The 7,133-nt window shown below is 36.5% G+C and overlaps 1 pseudogene; it reads left to right on the top strand.

The window, feature by feature from the left end:
• Positions 1-2,813: 2,813 nt before the first annotated feature.
• LOC112406222 (ubiquitin-conjugating enzyme E2 E3-like) lies at positions 2,814-6,901 on the top strand (annotated as a pseudogene).
• The last annotated feature ends 232 nt before the right edge of the window (positions 6,902-7,133 follow it).

Here is a 7,133-nt window from a genome sequence, read left to right on the forward strand (position 1 = left end):
TCATTGCTGAGTCTTCACACTTGAAAACGTGTAGCAGAAATATGAACACCTTAAGCAAGTTTCAGGACTTCTGTTTTTAGTCAAAGAAAAATGTAGAAATTCCTTCCCTTCTGCAAAGCCGATCTTGTTTTTTTTTTTCTTTATTATATGTATTCTAAGTAAGCTTCTATTCAGAAGAAAAAATTAAAAAGAAATCTCTAAATATGAAATACTCCATGTGATTGGAAAAGAAAAAAATACCAAAAAAAAATTTTTTTAAAGCATCTCTACCCACTGTTTTGTCATGAAAGACCATGACATTAACTAGAAAAAAATGTCCCCTTCTAGGCCACAAATAGTCCTGGATCCACACTGTTTGATAAAAATTCTTATTCTCCAGAGTTCCCTGGTAGCCAAGTGGTTAGGATTCCCAGCTTTCACTGCCCTGGCCCAGGTTCAGTCCCTGGTCGGGGAACTGAAATCCTACAAGCTTCATGGCATGGCCAAAAAAAAAAATCTGATTCTCATAAGAGATTGGGAATTTATGCAGAACAGTATGACTTAACGTTCATCAGATGGAGTGGTTTTCTTTGTGATGGGAATGGGAATGGAGAATTGAAAGCATTTAAAATTAAGATGGAGTTCCTAAACTTATAAAATCGGTCTAGTGTGCCAAATGTATGCCGAATGACATGGAGCATGGTTTAAGCATACATAACTGGCCTGTTGTTGAGCTGTCTTTTTCAGAATACATAAATGAAAAGTTATTTGTAAGCCAATGTTTTGGTCCTAAAGAAGTTCCAAGTTTACCTGTTAATCAGGTTTTAAGGCTTCAGGGTACGAAGGGTAAGCCCAAACTAAAGGCCATCTCTTATTCCAATCACAGTTAAAGTCAGCTGTGGGAGGCCGCCACCCTTGAATGCTTTATAATCAGCTTGAGACGTGAAACTGACTCATTTCTGGAAGTGTGGGGGGCTGTTCTTTCACTCTCTTCAGTGCATGAATGCCACCATAAAATAAGATTAAAAGCTCTGGGATGTCCCCCGCTGCTTCCCTTCCCTATTTGTTAGCTTTTCATGGTATGTGGGCTTATACTGTATTTATGTTTTCTCTGCTTCAAATTATCTCACTCACAATTTTGCATTGGACAGCCCGCTTTGCTATACTTCTAAAATAAGACTTATTTTCCTACTATGCTCTATTTTATCATGTTATTTTTAAAAGATTAACAGCTTAAATATGAATAGATATAATACTTAAACTCATTAGAGTCACAACATCTTTGTTGGTGCCCCACTCCATTCAATGTCATCTCTTGGGAGAAGATTACTTGTGAGCTTCTTCCCCACTGTCTAAAGGTAGCTGTAAACTTGTCCTCTAAAATACTATTATTAGGGAATCACACTGCAATTATAGACTTTCTTCCTGAAGCTTCTAAACTTCAAGCTATAGTGTTTTATTTCTTTCTTTGAAAAGTGTCTTGGCCTCCTAAATTATGGACACATATCTTCCAGGATCTTATAGACATTCACCTTACTTAAGTTATTGCTCCCTTGTATTTTGAAAAATCTTACTCAAGTTTTAAAGGAGGAAAATGCTTAATGTACTCAACCAACTCTCAAATGGATTAGAAAAATAAACTACATATACATATGTAGATATATATAGTTTTTACATATAAACTATATATAGAGAGAAAGACAGAGAGAGGCTGAAACAGAGGGAGAGACAGAGAGACAGAGAGAGGTGATATAGAAAATGTGGTAAGTGTTCATTTAAAAATCAGCAGGGAATTCCCTGATGGTCCAGTGGTTAGGACTCCACACTTCCACTGCAGGACTGTAGTGGACAGGGGTTTGATCCCTGGTCAGGGAACTAAGATCCCACATGCTGTGTGGTCAAAAAAATAAATAAATATATAAATAATAAAATAAAAATCAATAAATCTTAGAAAAGAATATCTAGGAGTTTTCTGTACTATTCTTGCAACACTTCTTTAAGTTTGAAGTTATTTCAAAATGAAAAAATAGGGAATTCCCTGGCAGTCCAGTTTTAGGACTCTGCGCTTTCACCGCCAAGGGCCCAGGTTCAATTCCTTGTGGGAACTAGGATCCCACAAGCCATGCGGTGCAGCCAAAAAAAAAGAAAAAAGAAAAAAATATATTAGTTTAAGTATGACACTGGCAAGTATGTAGCAAATAATTTAATAGTTAATATAGCAAATAATACTATGATGACAACAATCATCCTTTGTAATAAAACTAAAAATATAACATAAAGTGAGGCAATGATTGGGGTGTAGGGTACTTACACTAAATCCCTTCTCTTTCATATCAAGAATTTAACAAATTGCTGTGTTATTTTATATCAAGACATAGAATGATAAAAGTGTGTTTGGTGAGGTTGAGATGAGAAGGATCAGAACAAGGTATTCAAAATTGGTAGAAGTGGGTGTTATGCAGAGAGGTAAGAAGGAGATTGATTTTGTTTATATACTTACTTATTTTTACTGAGATAGCACTAGTTTATAACATTAAATAAGTTTCATGTAGATAACATTATATTTCTACCTCTGTATACACTACAGCCTGCTTATTACCAAAAATTTAGTTTCCATCCATCACCATCCAGTTGACACCCTTTTACCCATTTTCCCTCCCTGACCCCTTTTCCCTCTGGTTAACACTACTCTATTCTCTGTATCTAAGTGTTTGGTTTTGCTTGGTTTGGTTTGTACATTTATTTTGTTTCTTTGATTTTTTTTTTATATTCAGCATATGAATAAAATCATAAGGTATTTGTCTTTCTCCATCTGACTTATTTCACTTGGCGTAATGTCCTCAAGGTCCATCTATGTTGCCACACATGGTAAGCTGTCATCTTTTTATGACTAGTATTCCACTGTATATACATATATATACATATGTATATACATATATGGAATATATATATGTCACATCTTTAACCTTCCATCTGTTGATGGGTACTTAGGTTGTTTCCTTATCTTGACTATTGTAAATAACGCTGTGATAAATATAGGGGTGCATATATCTTTTCGAACTACTCTTTTTGTATTCTCTGGATGAATATCCAGAAGTGGAATAGTTGAATCATGTGGTAGTTCTATTCTTAATTTTTTGAGGAATCTCCATACTATTTTCCACAGTGGCTACACCGACTTACTTTCCCACCAACAGTGTATGAGGGTTCCCTTTTGAAGGAGACTTACTTTAAATAAATAAGGCATTGGCAATACACATACAAACAGTCCTACTTAAGTAGAAAGGGTTTAACCATATGGTTCATTAAAGGTCTGCAAGTAGTCACAATCAGAACTGTAGATGGAGATAATCGTACTTGGTCAATGACAAGACAGTAACAAGCAATGAGAAGTTATAAAGCAATCAATGGAGAATAACAGAAGAGACAGGACAGATGCATAATACCAGAGAATTTTAAAAAAGAAAACCTGAAGCAATTGACTCTGTCAGCTTAAGTTGCTTTCTCATTCCTCTTACCCTTGGTGACAGTTATTCTGACTGAGCCAGACCTGCAGACTTAGAGGGTTCACTGGAAATAAAAATTAGAAAATTCAGTCTGGCTTCGTAGAATGCAGAAAGGGGATCCAGTAGAGTGTTTAGTAAGGGTTTATCTAAATAAAGTTTTTATTTTGTAATAGTTTTAGATTTACTGAGAAGTTTCAGATGTAGTACAGAGAATCCCATACACCATATACCATTTCTCCTATTATAAACATATTTGTGTGGTACATTTGTCACAATTAATGAACAAATACTGATACATTATTATTAACTAAAGTCCACATCTTATTCAGATACCCTTGGTGTTTACCAAATGCTTTTTTCTCTTCCACAGTCCCATCCAAGATATCCCATTAATTTGGTTGTCAATTCTCCTTAAGCTCCTCTTGGCTGTGATAGTTACTCAGACTTTCCTTGTTTTTGGTGACCATGACAGACTGTAGGAGTACTGGTCAGGTACGTTGGTCAATGTCCTTCTATTGAGATTTTTCTGATGTTTTTCTCATGATTACACTGGTGTTGTGTGTTTTGGAGAGAAAGATCACAGAGGTAAAGTGTCATTCTCATCTCATCACATCACATCGAGAATACATATTATCAAGGTGACTTGTCACTGTTGATATTAATCTTGGTCACTTGGTTGAGGTAGTGAGTCAAGTTTCTCCACTGTAAAGTTACTCTTTTTTCCCCCTTTCCATTCTATACCCTTTGGAAGGAAGTCCCTATGCATAGCCCACACTTAAGAAGTGAGGAGTTAGGCTCCATCTTCTTGAGGGTGGAGTATCCAAATAAATTATTTAAAATTCTACTGCACAGGAAATGTGTCTGTTCTCTCCCATTTGTTTATTTACTTAATTATTTATATCAGTTTGGACTCATGAATATATATCTTGTACTTTGGGTTATAATTCAATACTATTTTATTTTGTTGCTCAAATCATTCCAGCTCTGTCTATTAGGGAGTCTTTCACTTGGCTTCTGTGTCCCTTTGACATACTCCCATCACTGTGTGTGTGTGTGTGTGTGTGTGTGTGTGTGTGTGTGTGTGTGTTGAGCACTTTCTTTCTTTCTAACACTACAAGGTTCTCCCAGATTATCTTGTATATTTCCTGCCCCAGGCTTAGAATCAGCCATTTCTCCAAGGAGCCTTAGTTCCTTTAATAGATGTTATACAATTAGATTGTTTTGTCACAGTATACATTACATTGTGGAATCTACCAACCTTCTAAATGATTTTTTTACTTGCATACATTAAAGTTCATTCTTGTGCCATGGATTTTGACAAAGGCAGCGTGTCATGTATCCATCACTCCAGTATCATACATAATACTTATCTCCACAAACCCCTGCCTCAACCCAAACCAACCTGCCCCCAAACACAGTCAGTGCCATGCCCTCAAAAAAATAGTAACTCCTCTGGAAAGAAATCTTAAGGGGCACAATCTCCTCCTACTTTCAATGTTCCACACTCCCCAGCACAAGCCTCCTTGGCTTTTTTTCACCCTGCTCCCTCCCCTTCCCTCCCCCACCTACCTCCATTACCTTAAGGAAGGGTTTTTTTTCTCTCTCTCACCCTCACATTGTAGGAGTGCATGAGCAGGCCAGGTGCACAATCACGTTTTTCAAGAAATAACATCACAGGATTTCCAATGATAGGCAAAGATTGAATGATAAGAACCCCAGAACCAGGAGAGGTAGTTCAGATGCAGACCATAAAGACACTGCTGCTCCAGAGCTTTAAGAACAAGAAAAAACACTCTTCGACATAAATTGTAGCAATGTTTTTTTGGATCTGTCTCCTAAGACAAAGGGATGAAAGCAAAAGTAAACAAATGAGGCCTAATTAGACCATTGATAAAATGAACAGACAACCTACCAAATGGGAGAAAATATTTGCAAATAATATGACTGATAAGGGGTTAATATCCAACACATAAATAGCTCTTACAACTCAACATCAAAAAAACAAACAACCGATTAAAAAATGGGCAGAAGAACTGAATAGACATTTTTCCAAAGAGGAAATGCAGATGGCCAACAGACACATGAAAAGATGCTCAATATCGCTAATCATCAGGGAAATGCAAATCAAAACCACAATGAAATACCACCTCACACCTGCCAGAATGGCTGTCATCAAGAAGAACACAGATAAGAAATGTTGGTGAGCATGTGGAGAAACGGGAAGTTGGTGGGAATGTAAATTGGTGCAGCCATTGTAGAAAACTGTTTGGAGGTTTCTCAAAAAACTAAAATTAGAACTACTATATGATCCAGCAATCCACTCCTGGGTATATATCCAGAAAAAACAAAAACACTAATTCAAAAAGATATGTGCATCCCAATGTTGATAGCAGCATTATTCATAGTAGCTAAGATATGGAAGCAACCTAAGTGTCCATCAACAGATGAATGGATAAAGAAGGTGTGGCACATATATATATATATATATACATATATATACATATATATATATACACACACACACACACAATGGAATACTACTCAGTAATAAAAAAAGAATGAAATTTAGCCATTTGCAACAACGTGGATGGACTTGGAAGGCAATATGCTAAGTGAAATGAGTCAGACAGAGAAAGACAAATACTGTATGGTATCACTTATCTGTGGAATCTAAAAAATAAAACAAATGAACGAATATAACAAAACAGAAGCAGACTCATATATAGAAAGCAAACTATATATGGTTACCTGTGGGGAGAGAAAAGGGGGGAGTGGATTAAGAAGTACGAACTATTAGGTATAAAATACTATACAAGGGTATATTGTACAATATGGAGAATATAGCAAATATTTTATAACTATAAGTGGAGTGAAAGCATAGAATATAAATCATTACATACATACATACCCCAAAAACGTGAGAGAGGAAAACCTTTTACCACACAGCAAAAGAAAAAGTCTGAACTCCCCAGCAAAACCACTGCAAATTTTCTACTACAGTAGTGCAAAAAGAATTCAGAAGGAGCTAGCTGAAATCACTTTTGACCCTCCTCCTAACCGAAGTGCTGGACCTAAAAGAGATAGCACCTATGAACAGAGACTGACTATACTTGGTCCATCAGGTCCTGTGTATGAAAGTGGTGTATTTTTTCTAAATATCACATGTTCATCCAGTTATTCATTTAAGCTGCCAAACGTTACTTTTCACACCACAATCTATCACTGCAACATCAACAGTCAAGGAGTCATCTGTTTGGGTATCCTTAAAGACAGCTAGAGTCCTGCTTTACTATTTCAAAGATTTTGTGGTCAATTTGTTCCCTTTGACATTGACAGACTGCAACTCTGTAGATCCTCCGGTTGGAAGCATAGCTGCTAAGTATTTGACCAACAAAGAAGAACATGACAAGAGATAGGCAACACAATTCACATAATTTGTATGCAGTGAGAAAGAGCAGAGGCATCTTCTCACTGCGCAGCAAATCTTTATAGCCTTTACAATATGGACTTCTGTGTATGTGTTATGCTGCTGATTCTACTCTGGGCCTTTATCCTCTGGAAAGTGGGAGACTGCCCCAAAGGGCAAATGCTGTCAAGAATAGAACTTTGTAACTGTAGTTAATTTATGTTTAAACACCTACTGGCAAG

The sequence above is a fragment of the Neophocaena asiaeorientalis genome, unplaced genomic scaffold (genome assembly GCF_003031525.2).
Source record: "Neophocaena asiaeorientalis asiaeorientalis breed wild unplaced genomic scaffold, Neophocaena_asiaeorientalis_V1.1 scaffold359, whole genome shotgun sequence".
Classification (NCBI taxonomy): domain Eukaryota; kingdom Metazoa; phylum Chordata; class Mammalia; order Artiodactyla; family Phocoenidae; genus Neophocaena; species Neophocaena asiaeorientalis.